The sequence below is a fragment of the Lagopus leucura genome, unplaced genomic scaffold, assembly GCF_019238085.1.
Source record: "Lagopus leucura isolate 7727_CA_CO unplaced genomic scaffold, USGS_WTPT01 Super-Scaffold_100157, whole genome shotgun sequence".
NCBI lineage: Eukaryota > Metazoa > Chordata > Aves > Galliformes > Phasianidae > Lagopus > Lagopus leucura.
The window spans coordinates 28,975,887-28,994,140 of record NW_024962334.1 but is presented as its reverse complement, the minus strand read 5'-3'; positions in this window follow the sequence as shown (position 1 = coordinate 28,994,140).

Genomic DNA, 18,254 nt, shown 5'->3' with positions numbered 1-18,254 from the left:
ACTAACTTTATTTAATCAGAGAAGTGTTTCAAAGAAGAAAAGAAAGAAAAATGGGATTATAATAATTTTTAGATGACTTAAATGTTTACAATTGAAATTCATTGCATCTCTGATTTTTGTGACTATTAGTTTATGAATATCCAATGTTTTCATTTCTTATGACTTTGTAGCTAATCTCCTAATGTTTGTTTCCTTTAATCTTCTGCTCTTAAAGTCATAGAATTTCTGGCAAATCCCCACTTTCCTGTGAAAAATAAAGCATCTATTTTGCATTGCCTCAGGAAGTCTATGTATTATTATTAATAGTAAGATTTTTAAATCTGTCTCGTGACAATGAAGATGTTATTTCTGTTGAGCCGAAAACAGTCTTTCAGCATTTGACATTATCTTAAATAGTATTTGTTAAGGATGGATTAGTAGTAATAATAGAAGTATAACCATAGCACTTTTGAGCATTAATCATGGGTAAGAGTGACATTACATGAGCACAGAATGCAAGTTGGTCTTTCCTCTAAAAGCTTTGTGCTTTCATAATGTTATACAGACTAGCTGACAGAGAAGTAAAAGGCATAAGTGAAATAGTGGTGACAAGTGTGATAGACATAATGAAGCAGCAACATTACAGTTGTTAATTTTCTTAGGCATCCAAAGAGAAAAGTTCTAAGGTGTAAAAAGACAGAAAAAGAAAGGAATAAAATGGCCCCAGCAAGTAAAATAATGTAGAGGAACAAAAAAAATTCAACAGAGAGAAGAGAAGAATGAGAAGAACATTTCCCTGATGAATGATTACCATTTGTGCCTGGAGACCAAGTGTTCAAGTTCCTCCTTCTACAGGACATAAGGAAATCTTGATTGCTGTCTTCACAGCTGCAATCTCATGGCAAAGCCACTGAATTCAGAGCTGTGACATTTTGATATCCATGCCCTTTTTAGAGTCTAACAGGAAGATTACTCTCCTGTGCTTATGGAAGGCATTTGAGTTCTGGGTCTTTTCATCGCACGTCTCCTGTTGCTATAAAATGAAAAACATGATACCCTACTTTTTCCTTTTAAATCTGTATCTGAATCTTCAAATCATTCTGAACTTGGCATTTTGGTGGAAAGATGAACTACTCCTTGTAAGGCAGCTGCTACGTTTTCCACTGTTTGCAAGGAGTTCTTTATTGAACAACACCGCACTGTTCTTCCCTGTAAAACGTCTTTAATGTGCTGCATAGTCCACTATTTAAATTATATATATTTTCAGCTAGCAGGAACCACACAACCTCAGTGTGAGTACTTATCTTGCCCATCTTGCCCAGAAGTCCCATCTCAGGAAATCCAAATTTTTCTGTATCCTTGTTAAGAAGAGAGGCCAGGTGTTCCCAGCGTGGCCTCCAGCCCATTTGCTTGCTGCATGTTTGCTTCCACAACCATCTCTTTTCCTCCTCATTCTAGTACAACAAAAGCTCTGAAAAGCATAGCTCCAGCCAGATTTCCTCAGCAAAATATATTCCATGGGGTAGCAAGTGAGGGAATGAAACAGCAGCATCTGGAACAGCCTCACCAAATTCCTCCCCTCTGCACCCAAGCCCACCACCTCAGCCAAAGCCAAAGCTTGCCAGCAGAGAACCCAGTGCTTAGACACTAGTACTGGTCTCCCATATAAAATTCTGCTGCCAAGCTTCTGGACCAGCTTTAGGAACATGTTTTTAATATTCATTGTTCACTCTGTCTGTTACAGATGTGCACAGTACAATTATTATAATGCTTTGCATATGTGGTGTTATGAAATGTGTGCCTTTAAAGTCATGCCAGTTTTTTTTCCTGTAACCCAAATATATTATTTCTACCTATGTTCCAGTTGCTTAGTTTGCCACACATTTTTTTTTTTAAATTTTATTATAAAATTTAAACTATCAACTATGTAAGCAATGCAACCAACAGAGAGCAGATCCATTTTCTTCATAAAAAAGCAGGTTTTTTTCATTTGCATGCTTGATATTTTTTTTGTGCTCCAGCTTCTCCACACGGACATAGATGCTCATACAAACATCTATTGACATAAAAATTCATATTTTATGAAAGAAAATTTTTCCCTGGCTAGGAAGCTCTGCTGTATCCAAGCAGCCTCAACTCCAGCAAAAGATGTCCTTGCATTAAGGACCTTCAAGCTCAACCATTTCAGCTCATATCCAATAAGGAAGCATTATTCCTTGCTCTAAAAGATCATCTCTCACAGAACATGGCAGACAGTCATCTGAAAGACATTGTACTTATTGTGTCCTGGTTATCCATTTTGGTTCTTTACTAATTGCGAGGTCCAATCAAAGCAGATGGTATCCATATCCCACTTACGGGCCTTGGTGGCTCTGAGACACATACGGGATCTCCTGGGATAACAATGCCTTCCTGAAGCAATTAAATGATCAGTGTGAGGGAGAACGAATGAGAAGCATAAGTGCAGGACACATACATTGTTAAATTACAGTCAGACACAGACTTTATGAAGCAGAAACTTACTGCTGCAGATCTCATTGCATTCAGATCTATGAACAAAATTCATCTCTTTAATCTCTCTTCTGTAATTTGCTCTCTACTTTACTATCCAGAAAACATCTTTCAATTCCTATTCAAATCCCCCAACAAGCCAGAACACAAAATAATCAAGTTACTTCTTCTTCAGTAACTTGAGACTAAGGTGTATATGGGTAATGATTTGAGGATTTTATTAGTCAGACATTAAAATATGTATGGGAACTGCTGAGTCACAGCCTGAACCTCTGATTGACCACCTGATGCGAGCAATGAGTCAGCCAGAGGAGCACAGGTGAAGGCAATTCTCCTGTGCTGCCGGAAGCCTGGCTCCACTCCCCCTAGGCCCATTTAAGAGCTGGCTACCAGGGAGGAAGGATCTCTTCTGGAGATCTGCTCTGCTGGAGTTTTGTAAGTGAGCCTGGGCTACGGGTAAGCTTTCTATCTATTCTCTTTTTATTATCATAATCTGCTTTGCCAAACTCTCTTGTTTATTTTGTAATTATAGCATCTTAATTTTCATTGCTTATACAAAATAGCATGAGTGTAGAAAGAATTTGTTCTAAATATATTTGTTTGATGAAGTTCCTTGAATAATATCTCAACATCTCAATTTAAAACCTGGACAAACCAAATAATATATCTAGTAGAGGTGATTTCAAGGCATGTCAAAACAAGAAGTAATATTGAGTCTTACACTTTTCAATAGCATAATATGCTTTTGTATTGTCCTACTTGATTAATAAATCTGCAGGAAAAGTGAGCTTTTGAAAAGCACAAAAGGGTCAAGAGTCTGTGTTAGATGAATGACTTGTGATATATCTACTCGGAGAAAAAAAATAAAGAAATGCAACACTGTAGTTAGATTTCATAGCATATCTTGCAACCCTTGTTTTTCAGTCATCTGGATAGGAGAGATCCATAAGTTACATTTTGTTCATAAAATGTAGGCTTTTTTCAGTGGGAAAGTGGGCGTGCAGCTAGTGACAAACTGTAGGCATGTCCATCTGTGTCTCTTTCTAATGAAGACTCAAGATATGTCCATGATATGCACTAGACTCAGGAGTTCAATATAGTTGCTAGCGAGTCATAACTGAGTTTCCAGGCTTTAAAGGGTTATTTTATTTGCTTTTACATGTTCTCCCTAATCTATATCCCTTCAGAAATGCACTAGTGAATCAGCTGCAGCTTCCAGTGCTAGCTTCTCAGAATAGGAATAGAGCTCTGACAGTAGGGATATACACCTCAATTAAAAGTGAATCCAGTCCTGGGTAATTGGACAAATATCAAAGTGGGATGTTTCACAGCACCAAAACCAAATATATCTAGTCTTTAACTGGAAACAAAGAAGTTAATTTGAAAGTAGCATCTTTCAGACATACTGAAACTTAACAGTATGGAGAATAATGATCACAGAATCACAGAATTGTAGGGGTTGGAAGGGACCTCTGGAGATCGAGTCCAACCCCATGATGATTGAGAGGGTCGTGAGGTGCTATAACAAGCTGTCCAGAGAAGCTGCAAGTGTCCTGTCTGTGCAGGCATTCAAGGCCAAGTTGGATGGGATCCTGGGCAGCTTGATCTGCCCTGCCCGTGGGGGGTTGGAACTATGTCTTTAGTTCTTTAAGGGCCCCTCCAACCTAAGCCTTTCTATGATTCAACAATTCTATGGCATACAAAACTTGTCACTGTGGTGGTGGTCTTGTATTTTGTTAGGAAGACCAGCATCCAGTAACAAGCTCAGTTGCTTTTACTAAACTAAATAGTGTGAAAGCATGAGCTCATGATTGTCCATATTGTTAGATATGAGCAAAATATCTGGCACTGGTTTTGGTCATGCCTACTTTCTCTTTCCCCAGCAGGAATGGCTTACAGGCCAAGAAGTACTCTCTGCAAAGAGTTTGGATGCAGCCATCCTGGTTTGGAGAACAAGACAATTCAGTCCTATGGCCAAGAGCTTTGCCATTTCATTTTGCCTCCAGGATGGAGAAGAGCCAGGCTGGACTTTATTTCCTAGTGTAGGTATAGGCACTCATGTCTTTGGCATAGGAACCAGTAAAAACTGCAGGCCTTTGGTTACAAATGGAAGAGTCACATATATCTAAAACGAATGTAATTATATTGCAGTTAAACAGCAAACCATGGTGAATCTTAATTTGTTTGATGTTGTGATTTCATTCAGTAAATTGCCTAAAACTTCCACTATTTTTCTGAAGCACATCCAGGATTCTTTGCTCTGGAAATATCATATGATCAATCCTCCCAAGGAGACTTTCAGCGTGCCCTCATTCTGATCAGGCAGGCTTGTTTTTCATGCTGCATTTTGATATTTCCACATCTTCTCCTAGCTGAACACAAGTAGGACAGCTGCTCAGAACTTAATTTAAAAGGTAAACTGACTTCTTTTGAATTTCAAAAAGTCACAGGATGGATCTTCTTTTATCAGAACCAGCTTATCTGTCCCTAATTCAGAGAGAAAAGTAGGGGTCCGGATCAAAAGGTTTCAAATGTTTCCAAAGTTCAGGGCTATTTGGATCTCTGGTTTTGGTGTAAGCCCATCCATGACCTGCACTGCCCCTATATCACCACTTACCTATTCTCCCCCCACAGACATTTTTTTTTCTTTCCAGCCCCCTCCCTCTCCATCACTCTTCCAAGATTAAAGTTTTTTTATTATTATTATAATCATAATACCTATAAGAGATAAGAAGCTCCCCAGTGTATCTTTATTAATCCCAGTTAAGATAACATTTTGAAAGCAGACAGGGGAGAGATTTATAAAGAGCAAGAAAATGCAGTTGGAGATCAGCACAGCAGGGCCAAAATTTCCTATGCTGTCTGAGGCTGTTTACAAGGTAGTGTAAGTTATATGTGAAGTTACATGTAACCACTTTGTTGAATCTGAGCCTAGATTGTATTTACCAGTATGTTCAGTGTTGTAGTAATGATCCTGGAAACAGCCTTCATTGTATTTTGTCTCTTCTGGTTTATGTTTGTTTTATGTTTGTATGTTATGTTTTATTATTTACATTGTTAGTGTGTTATCATCAAGTTAAAGAACAGGCTGTTTGAATTCCCACCAGTTTGTTATTTGTATGGTTTTGTTATGGGCAAAAGAAGCAAACCATATATGTGAAGTCAGTAATTTATTATTGTTCTAATTACAGTCTTAATAGCCTCAAAGTTATTGTTAATGCAGTTACTGTGACACTACACAGTTTAAATCGTGTAGCGCAGTTAAAATAGATATACCAATGTTCTAGCACCTCCCTCCTTGTCTAGTGCCAAGCCTACACACCCACTGCCCCTCAGTTTCCTAAGGCTGATGGTATCTCTCAGTGTATGGCACAAGGTAGAGTTACCACAAGTCTTCCGTGTCCCAGGCCCTCTCCTAGAGAAGTATGATGTTAGTATTAAAGGCTTCTCCTTCACCTCTGGAATTCAGTGGGGGGCTTTTTTCTGTTTGCTTATGTGCTATGTACCTTGTTTCTCGTTAGTGCACAAGTCCATGTTGTATCTCCATGAGCTCTATATGGTGTGTTTTATGTATGTTGGTTACTTCTTGGTTCTCACTGTTGCCCAATGGACTGATTTATGCACTGCCTAAGGTTGCTTTCATTTGCTAACCATAAGTGGCCCCAGTATATAGCCCATAGGTCTTCCACATCTTCCTTTGCCTGTTGTCAAGGCCTCTGCCCTCATCCTGTCTTCTCCTCTTTCTGCTGCATTTTCTTCTAGAGTAATAGATAAATGTTTTATTTCCACTGTCTAATAGTTAAGAAACTATATTTAGTAATAGACATGATATGAAGTGGGTAGCAGTCCCCTAGGTAACTACTATTACAAGCTGAAGCAAATCTCCTCCTGGGTCTCCTGCCTTGGCTCTGGCTCTTTTTCTGACTTGAGCTTTCTGTGAGATCCTGGGCATGTTCCCTTGCCTTTCTGAATCTCTAAGATGGATAAAATGTGCTGTCACCTTGATAGAACAGAATGGAGAGGAAAGCAGTGGAAATGAATCAATCATTACTATTTGTTTAAATGAGAATCTCTGTCAAATCTGAAGAATTAATTTGGTCTGAGAGGAATGCTAAGAGGCTTAGGACAACCTCATCTGACAATCAAGTGAAGTAAATGTTTGTTCTCTACACAGAGCTTCATGCTGAGAAGCACTAGTGTGATGGGTTATCATAAAGTGAGTCATCCTATTCTGTATTCATTTTTTTCTTAAAACTGAGAACATAATGATCTACCCAAAATGGGAGGATCACCTTTTAGATGCATAAACAGATTTTTTTAAAAGTTTCGTTATTAAATACTGAGGATATTAAATCATTCTTAGAGGCTAGATGAACTCTGATAAAGCCTACTTATTCTGGGCTAATCTTGTGGGGCAAAATGCTCTCTAATGTGCACCAGAAGCAAAGATTATAGCGAGCATAACATATTGAAATCTAAATTAATCCTGCTTATTGACTGATAATATGTCCTGATCCTGAGGGAATGTGTCTAATTTATTATTTTTAAATGATTTGGATTCCTTTAGGATGAGCAATTCCCCAATTTATTTCCCATTGGCTAACTGGTGAGAAAGAACTCATTAAATACGAATGGGGTTGTTTTTGTTTTGAAAGATTGTTGCCAAAAAAAAGTCACATTCATCCAGTGCTGTTTGGTTTGTATGCTTTTTCATACTGCAATAGTTGGAGCATGCACAAAAAATAAAAATTCAAACATGAAAATAAGACTCATTTCACTGTTTTCTTGCAGTGAGCACCTCCCCTCTGAGTCCTCCTCACTACAGATCAGGACAGCACTGCTGGTACAATCAATGGATTTTTGTTCCCAGCTGCTGTCAGAAAAATGGGGTAAAATAGAAAATATTTTAGTGCAAACTCTTTCAGGGCAACTTACCCAAGGGGTTACTTGATATAACCTCTGATGATGACCTAGTTTTTAGTAAGGGCTCTTAGCCCTGACTGTAGGTTTACATCCTACTATGTTTAACAGCGTGCTCTTAATGAAGCCTTAGTTACAAAAAATAAATAAATAAATATCTCCTTGACCCAGACAATCTTTCTGCAAAGGTGTTGCCCCTGTTGTCCCTATCTGGAGTCACCTCTTCTCCTCCTGCTTTTGTGCATTTCTCTTTCACAGAATCCTGAAGCTCCTACTCAGCCCAACTGTCACAAGGTACTATCTCCTTGCCCTCTTGACATGCTCATTACATATTTGTTGAACCAGATTCTAGCAAATCTTTAAAAGATGAGCATATGAAACATAAAAACAGATTGATCTGTGAATGGAAGATCAGTTTGCATTGCAGTTGTTTTTCTTCTCAAATATCATTCATCAATAACTCTGCACTGTGCACTTAGACCTGTATGAGGGATTCAAGTATTCAGCACCTTCCAGTTTAAGGACACTTCTACTAACTCAAATTTTCTATTTAGCTAATGGAATTATGCTTTTCTACCGTTGTTACAAATCATCAGTTAAAGGAACAGTGTGGCAGCAATAGACCACTTCTTTTCATCCTTGTTTAGACTTTGATAAAATTTTAATGGGAATGCTATGAAATTTATCATCTCTTTTATCACTTCCCTACAAATTGGCCTCACTTCTCTCTCTGAACTTGCTTATTGTTCCCTAGTATTGCTTGGAAAAGAAGTACTTTTTTTTTTTTTTTTAACTCAACACAGCATAAACCAAAGGATGATAAGGAAAAAGCTTTGACAAAACTTGACCATCAGGTCATGCATCAGTATGACCCATTTCCCACTCCAAAACAAAATTCATTACATCTGGCAGAGTCTGCACAATGCATAGAATGGTTCTCAATGGTATGTATTTCTGCTTGGAATGAATCAGTACTTGATCAGGAGTAAAAGGTACAGTTTCTTCTCCTTGTACTCTGCTCTGAAGTGAAACAAGCTACAGAGTCCAAACTAACCCACCTGTGACAGCCAGCATTTAGGTAAGGACTTAGTCTTGTCAACTTGTTTTTGGAATAATTGGAGTTTCTTTCCTGGTGAGATGTGATCACTGTCAGATTATAATACCAGCTCCAAAATGTGGGGGTGCTTTGGCAGATAGGCCTGGCCATTCCCTGACAAATGGCAGAAAAGAACTGTGAGAGCCTTGCCTGAAGAAGAACCAACTTCCATCCTGAAGATCAATAGCTCTCTGCTGTTTTTTGTTCCTAGCCAAGGATCACTTCTGCATCTTTTGGAGGTAGAGAACCAGAGATTTCAAAGTGCTATGATACGTACCCCCTAAAGCCCAGGGGAGTGCTAATGGGATGGAAGGATATTCTACTCAATTTTTTCTCTGCAACAAGTTCTATGTTGCCTTTCATTCAAATGAGAAATTTTAAAATTACAGTACTTGCAGGTGAAATGTGAAGAAAGGTGAATGCAGTGGCAAAGGACTGAATGTGTTTTGCACTGTACTGGCAGATACATGGCCTACAGGTTGTGTTTGGATGTAGTCAGCAATGCAGAAACTATGGAAAGAGTACAAATAGAAAAGCATACAAGAATCCTTCCCTCGGTGTACCCTTCTATCTTCTGGCACTGTGCAGTTTAAGGGATTTCTCAGCCAGCATTCATATCCACGTGTTCATGGAGATGTACAAAAGTGGCTCTGGAAGTAATGCCTCCAACTTTATTATGCTGGCCCACAACATCATAGGTAGATGTTAGTGGTATGACAGTACAGGCCAAATCTTTGCAACAGTATTCCATTACATTTTGTTGCCATACAGCAAATGGCTGTAGAGGGGCAGTCTGACAGAATGGTGCGACAAGGAAGTGCATCTGAAGCAAGGTCATGGAATTGAATTCCTGCATGTGGATAAAATGGAATCCATTGACATTCATTGACACTTGCTGAATGTTTATGGAGACCAAGCAGTGGATGTGGGAACAGTGAGATCATGAGTGGTTCAGTGCAGCAACAGTGCCACCATAGTATTTTTGAAACTATAGGTCATCTCTGCTGGTACAGATTTTTATGAGTGCAGCATGCAGACTCCTGTTCACCACTGGTAAAAATGCATAGCTAATTGTGGTGACTATGTTGAAAAATAGTTTGCTCTATTTAATAGTGTTACTGTGCTCTTTGTATCTTTTGTACTTTCCATACAAATAAATAGGAGGTATTACTTTCAGAGCAACCTACACATTTCTTCTTTCCATTAATTTGTCTGTTTTTCTGAACACAGAAGTACTCTAGGACTCATAGTGATAGAGTTTGATGGATTCATTATAGATTGGGTACGATGATCAGTGCATAAAGTTTTCTGACATAAAAGGCCATAGATGAAGAAAAGAAAGGTGTATTTGTGCTTGACAATGTGTCATTTTATCTCTTAATGCAATTGTTCATTTTATTCACACAAGTCTTTATTGCCTATCATAAAAGATTGCTAAGAATACTGCTGTAAAGACAATACAAACTGCAAATATCTTAAAAAGATATGGGCTTCCTCCTTTTTTTTAGTAAAATTGCATACAGTTCTTTTTCTTTCTTCTAAAAAGCACAGTTTCATTCACAGAAGCATGAGGTCTTAGTATTGAATAGACAGCTTCTGTTTATGCTAAAGTTTCTGCAAGATGGGAAAACAGAAATCTGTTTTGCAATTGTTCACCAATTTGATTTTGATTTTATAAAACCCAAACTGGTTATTCCCAGGTCTGCCTCTGTGTTCCCTGCACAGAGTGTTTTATCTTTGACCTGTTTAAAATAAAGATGTCCCATATAAGCTTTCAAATTTAAAAATTTCTGTTGACTACCCCCAAACTTACTACAAAATCTCAGAGCACTGTATTAAAGACTCACTCACTCATGTTTCAGTATCGTAAAGTGGTTATAATAAAAGCTGTTGAGGTTTGGGGTCAAGGATCCCTAAGGTTCTTATTTTGACAAATAATCTTGGCAGCACTATTCATATCATAAACTATGTTTAAAATTAAATGCTCCAATTAAATCAACAACTTCAGTTTGCCCTCTAGGATTGTAAACAACCAAGAAGTGATGTGTTTTTCCTCTGTCCACAACAACAGACTAGAAACACAGAGGGAGCAACAATAAAGACTGTTGAAAGGCCTTTCTGATAAAAGGTCTGGTTTTAGTTTTGTACTGTTACGTTCTGATTTGCAACTCTGTGGTCACTCTTACCAATTACTGGAAGAATTGCCAACAAAACAGAGGTTGCACAAGAACTTTTCCCACACTCATTTCTCCTATTCTGGTTCAGAGAACCTCATCCTTCATCACCTAGCTCAGTTGTGTCAGGAAGAGATGTTTTTACCACCCTCAAGGCAATTTCAAGATTTTTCCCAGAGATTACAGCTTGGAAGCTTATTGTTTATTGGAGACCTACACTACCGAAAGTAGCAAAAAGGAGGATAACCCCACAGAAGAAATATATTCTGTTTCCAGAATAGCCTGACTGGTCCACCTACTATCCTTGCTGATTGTTATAGCGTAAAGATGCTTTTATTAAACATAATGACATTAAATGGACCTGATGCGATTTAACACATTTATGAGAGTCTTTCATGTTTCACTTAGGTGGTTGATATTTAAACCCTAGTCCTCCCTGAACCTGAAAGCATTAATAATCCCCTTCTCTTTGGCCCATGTGCACTCTCATTACAGTTGCTCTTTATAGTTATCTATTTTCTCTTAGGCCCTTATGCAGAGAAGAATCCCTATAGAGGAAAAAGCTTAAGCACTTGATTAACTTTAAATACGTTGAAGTCAGTGCTCAAAGTTAAGCAGGTGCTTAATGCTTCCCTGAATCAGGGCCTTACAGTCTAGTGTTTCTGTCTCTATACTGATTCAGAAAATGATATGGGATTTGATTCTCTTCTCAACTTCTTTGATACAAATCAGGAGGACTCTATTTAAAGTGCTTTTTTCCATCTTCACCTAACATCTCACAGAGCCATCTAGAAACCAGTACAGAATAGAAGAATTTATATATATTTTGTATTTACATTTGGAACAGTCAAAGACACGTGATATCTTCTGAAGCTCTGAACCACTGGTAGCTCCAACATCAAATTAGAATCATAGAATCATTAGGTTGGGCTTGAAAAATCAAGACCAAGTATCCACCCAATGTTACAAGTTCACAGCTAAGACATGTCCGTAAGCACTACATCCACATGTCCCTTAAATACCTCCAGGGACAGCATCCTCATCACTCCCCTGGGCAGGCCATTTTGATGCTTAATTGCTCTTTCCATTAAAAAATTATTCCTGATATCCAGTCTAAGAGAATCTTGCATCCTAAGAAAGCTGGATCAGGCTGAAGTGACTTCTCTCAGTGTGATTGCATGAGTAGCCTCTAGACTATTGTAATGAGGTGGATAAAAGGGAGCTGCAGGATAGGAAGGTGATGAAGAATGTCAAATGCAGGACATGGATGTAGTGTGTTCTCCATGAATGTTTCAATACCTAGCTCTGCCTGACATGCTTGTGAAACACATGCCTTACATTTTCCTCCTCCCTTCTGGTTACTGCAGTGCTCTCCCTCAAAAATAAGGCCAGCCTTTGGACAAAATATCTAAAACACTTCATAAGTCTTTTTCTCTTCCCCAACTATTCACTCAATAAATCCTGAGGAGAACTCATTTCAACATTTTCCCAAAATCTGTTTTCATGAGAAATTAGAAAGCTCTCTGGATGACCAAAGGTTTTTGTTTTTGTTTTATTTTTCCAATTTATGGAAAAAAAAAAAATCAAGTGTCTTTGCTTTTAGCTAATGGAATTGTGATGTCAGAATGATCTCCATGGTCTGGATGGTCTGGGATAAAATCTCAGTAGTCAGCTTTTTTGTCACCCGTAGTTCCTCTAAAAAAATGACACTAAATTAAAAATGTAATTCCAGTAACAGGCATTCTGTCAATCATCTACAGTCATGATAAACTGTAGACTCCTCTGGTGCTGTCAATCAAGCCTACATTCATGATGTAGTATCTACCTTGCTGGACAAGGAAATTCTAGATCACAGTCATACATCTGCTGACATTGATGTTTGCTTGGTCCATGATTTAAGGTATATTCTCCAGAGCTCCTGTTGCCCTTCTACCTTAAACTTTCATGGATTATTTTTATGTAGGATATGAATTGGATTTCAGGTACCTTTTGTATATTTAAATGACAGCTGCTTAGCATCAGGGACAAATTAACAAACTGTCTCAACTGCTAATCTTCAACAATGTTTGTAATCCAAGACAAACCAGCCAAAGATTAACCATGTACACATTAACTTGCATAATGGGTAGACTGCTCCTTTGAGACTAGCACTTTAACCACCAAAGAGCATTACTTCATGGCATCTGCAAGGGGATCCCAGTCAAAACTGGCATCACCTGTCACTGACCAAACAATATTTATGGGCATCAACATATAGGCTAAATAAAATGGCAATTAGAGCAGAGTAGGGAGTTTTTGGAATTATGCTGCAGCCCTGGTACTGCCTATAGAGTAACAGGTTCAGTAGAGACATAGGCCCTGGGAGCAGGGAATATCATACAAAATGCAGGACTACCATTATCACCGTCTGTGCACAGCACATGTATCTCTTGCAGCTAGAAATAGTTAACAGACAGAATGAACACATGCAGAGCTGGTAGATATGCCCAACTGAATGAATCAGTTTATATATTTTAATCCTTCTTAAACAGGTTTATCCTCCAAAGAGTTTCTCATTTCTTCTTCTTTTCCATGATTTAGCAGCCAGGAATCTTACAGCCCTACTGTGCTTAGAAGGGGGTTCCAATTTTTTATTTCTAACAAGGTTTCCAGCAGATTTTGAATGTCATACAAGTATTTTCTTTGCACATTAACTTCTCTCAGACTGAACACATCCAGAGCTAAATTATTATTCTTGAGAGCTATACAAGCATAAAAGCCATCACTTCCTGTTCTGTGGAAGGCAGCATCATCCCTCAGCAAGATTTAACGGATGCTTTTCTTCAGAATACCTGTATCTGAGAAACATTTAAATGTCTAATTCTCTTTTTCCCCGTCAAGGAGATTTCCATGCATTTGCCACTGTGTGTGAGATCTATGGCCATGCATGCTATACAAGAATACCCCAGAAGTTGTAAGTGTGCATGGTTGCAGCTAGCGGCTGAGCTTGGGCTCTCAAGTCTATAGATTTGGCTCTGAAAACATGGGACTCTGTAAGATAAGAATAAAGTAGCAATCAGAGAAAGCTACTGAGTCCCAGAAGATCACAAGGCAGTAGTTTCTGTCCTGTTCCACTGCAAAGCAAAGGGATTTATAAGAAGAACCTAATTGTGTTGAATAAGACCCCACATGGGTCTTAAAAGAAAACTGCCTGTTGGTTGCAGTGAGAAAAGGCTGGAACAGAAAAATGTTTCATGCTCCACTCCTGAAATAAATATATCTTTTTTCTTTCTGGGAATCTCTTTCCTCTTTAAGAAAGAAGGAGAAATGGAAAAAAATCACCACTGATATGATGTTTTTATATCACTTTTGGCTTAGTTCTTTTCTACATTAATGGCTGCATTTCAGATATAGATTTCTCGTAACATCATCTCTGTTCAAGTGGGACAAACTGTGTCTCCATCTCTTGCACATTAAGATTTACAGGTCCTTTACCTGTTTGGTTGCTAACATTTCTGATCAAAGACAGAAGTCAGAAGTCATTCAGTAGAAGTCTTCAGAACTCAACAGAAAACAAAACGATATTATCATTTACTTCAAAACAAAGATAACCCAAAAATGTTAGGCAGCATCTGTTGCACAGCTATGTGGCATAACCACATGAGTTGAAATAGATTCAGTTGATAACACCAACTAAAATTTACAACCCAGAGTATAGGCACAGGTACACCTACTCACTAGAAGAAAGAAAATCATTTTTCCACTGTTCATGAAGATGTAGAAGCTGTCAATAGAAATCCTTGAAAAGCCTGATATCTGTAATACTAGCTAAATTGAGAATTGCTGTGAAATTCAAACGATCTGCCACATAACAAGGTTTGTTATCTAGCAGTTTGAGGAAGACAACTGAAAAGAAACAGTGTTGCCATTGTCAGAAATACCAGAACTTTTTCAGTAATATTCTCAGTACCTCACAGAAGGCAGGACTGCTGCAATCCTGAGAAATAAATGGAATACTGATCCTTTAACCATGCTTCATGTGAAACCACTTTTAATGTGTCATTCTGTATCTAGTAATATTTTGTATGCAAGCAGATTCGGTTTTCTGCATAGACATACAGCTTGCTGAAGGAGTAACAAAAGCCAACAAGGATTATTTCAATTGGTAACTGAAGGAAGGGTATAGTCTATCCTACTGCATGATGACCTCATCACACAGAGGGAAATGAACACCATATAACACTGTCTTATAATAGCTTTTGATGGCACTTTCATCCAAGAACAACAAATACAAATTTGGCACAATTTCTATCCATCATCATCAGTATTTAACTCAAATCTCAAGATCACCATTAGATAATGGCATCTCCAATTACTTAAAGATGCAGAAACACACAGGCCATATGGCTGATTAGAAATTATTATTTTGTAAAACCTGATGCTTATTAGTACTGACCTTTGCCATTTTCTTGCAAAAACAGCTATTATTCTTCTAATGCAGAGGAATGTCTGGTTTGACATACATACATGAGAATTCAATACCTTATAGGAGACAATCTTGTCATAATACTAAATAAACATTATGTACTTGACACTGTGTTGGATGACATAAATCAACCAAGACAATCATCAGCACAATTTCTGGGACACAGGGATCAGCTTGGTACCAAAATGTTACAACTGACTTCTTTAGCCTTCTGATGAGACACATCAAATCCCACAATACAAGCAAGCCCAGAGTGATATACTTGTTTCAAGACTGCAAAAAACACTATTTGGCAGGAGAGGAAAACAACTAAATGGAAAGAAAATCTCTATACTTAGAGAAAGGAACAAAACAGTAGAAAAACTACAAATTTAGTTACAGACAAAATTATCTAAGAATTATTTAAACAAAAGTAAAAATCAGTGTAGAAAGGCTGATGGTAAAATAATCTCATCAAAAAAAGCAATTCTGAGAATGAACGAAAATGGGTAATGAGCACATTTTCACCTCCTTTCATCAAAATTATGCTCCGATCTATATTCATTAACCTAGACTGAAAAAGCCCATCCTGTGGAACTGATGTATGCAAATCAGAAGACTATTACAAAGTTTGTGCTAGGTGGTTCCCACTAATGCTCACACAGGAACAGAAAGGACACTGTGTGCAAGTTTGTTAGGACCTATTGAACTAATTTGAGGCTGAAGGTGATGATTTCCAGGATTAGATCTTAGTGGTGATGAGAAGTGGTGTCACCACTATGAACCAGAATCATAACAGCAGTCCATGGAGTGGCAACATATGAATTCCCTATTGAAGAAAGTGATCAAAGCACAGTCTTCAGTGAGTAAAGTTATGTGAACTGTCTTTTGGGATAGGAAAGCAGTGATCTTTCTGATTTTCTTGGAATCTAGAAAAAACATCAGTTCAGCTACATCATGATGCTGACTAAGCTGAAGGCTTGAACTTCCAGAGTCAGGCCAGAGAAAAAGACAATTGTTCACTTGAAACACAATAACACCAGGCCCCATGACGACCATGGAGCACATTCCCAATCTTGGATGGAATGACCTACCAGACTCACTGTACAGCCCAGATTTGATGCCTTCTGATTTCCATTTGTTCAGGCCAATGAAAGATACACTGCATGAGCAATGTATGAAACAGTGGGTCACCTCTACTGGTGCAGATTCTTACCAGCGCAGCATGCAGGCTCTTCCTCATCACTGGTGAAAACAAATAGCTAATGGTGGTGACTATGTTGAAAAATAGTGCTTTGTAGCTGAGAATTTGCTCTATCAAATAGTGTTATTGTGTTCTTTGTATCTGTGATAGTTCCAATGGAAATAAATAGAAGGCAATAATTTTGGAGCAACCTATAGAGAATGTATATACATACACAATATGAACAGCAGTTTTCTCTCTGTTTCTACACTACAGCAGAAATCTATATTCAATTAATTCTCTGTTCTTCTCGAGAAAGTTCAGGAATGCACCTTTTAAACTCTTCCACAAAGATCACTGGACTTGACACAATGGATTGTGGTTCTCTTCAAAATGCAAAAAAATCTCAACTAAGACGATGTGAACCTTTATGCATGGAGAAGCTACTTCAGGGATGTTATATCTTTGTTTCAATATTTAGGGAGAGGTGCACAAAAAGGAAATTGAATTAAATGACAATTTCTATTTTGATTTAAAAAAATGAAAACATCATGGAGAAAGAACAATCACGTTTCTTTATATTTTTTCTCCAAAAGGGAAAAAATTATGTTGAAAAAGACTTTTGAGAAGCACGTTTTTTCCCTCTCATATCAGATATATTCCTTATGTTGAAAGAGAAAAAGAAATTAGGAAAAGTTACTAGCATTCACCTACTTTATGGAAACCTGAACAATTTAATCAGAACAGTTATCCATTATTGAACATTAAAAGCAGAAATTACATAAACGGTGCAACAGGCTATTTTTTAACTAAGGCTCAAGCTGTTCTAATGTTATATATTTCAGAATAAATCCTTAAATTCAGACACTGTATTCAGATACATTTTTGTTTTCCTTCTTTTATTTCTGCTTTCGTAGTCCAAATAGGTCATGAGGAGGCGCCTTAAAAGCCCTAAGTACTCTTTGATATCTGTTTGAAAAGGTGACTGAGGAACTGCAGATTTGGAAGTGTGTTATCATGGTGCGGTTTCCACCTTAGACTGAAAGGTTTCCTGGTCTGAGACCAGGAAAGGTCACAGAGGTTAGAAGAAGCATTGCCTGCTAAGGCCACAAAGCATTCAGCTACTGAGCATGAAGACCTCTCCCTGTCCAGATTTACAGCATCCCCTGCTGTTTCCACAGCTCAGCACTGGGATATGCTCCAAAGGGAAACTATCCCACATCTCAAACTGAGGGGGGGAAAAAAAAGAAAAAAAATTTAATGGGGAATAAAAGAGCAGCAAGAAAGAGTCTGACACGGAGCACCGGAAAATGTTTTCACAGAGTGAATTTTGTGAGCACAAAGGTTAGCTACACATGTTGATACAGAGTAGTCACAGCTGGGTGAATTAATGAGATGCCAGTGGTGGTTTGGCTCTGTAGAAATTTTAGTGGAAGCAGCACGCTCCATGCTCATCATGTGAAACCTTAGAAAGTTTCCATAAAAAACACTGGTATTTTCTGTAATATTGATAACATCTGATCTTGCATATGGCAATTTAAATTGGTTTTGCTCTTTTTTTCTTTTTTTTTTTTTTTTTTTTTGAGCCATGTGTTCTTGCAGGTGGCGAGCACAAACACAGACCTGACTACAGTCATCCAGTGGACTTAAAATGTAATGAGTTGCAATAACTGCTTTGCAGAAAAATAGGATTCAAGTGCTCTCAAAAGCATTGGTGAGCACTGGACATCCTCATCTCCAGTGTGACTGCAGATCACAGCATGCCCTCAGTTTCAAAAGAAAGGATAACAGCTTCAATCCCCTTTTCTTTCAGCCACAGCAACCTGTCACTCAAGAAGGTCAGTATCTCTGGACTGTTAGAAACTCAATGCTACATTACAGAAGTAGTGCCAGCATGGTCCTTGTTGTCTTTCCTAGCAATGGATATATTTTTATCATACAAATTCT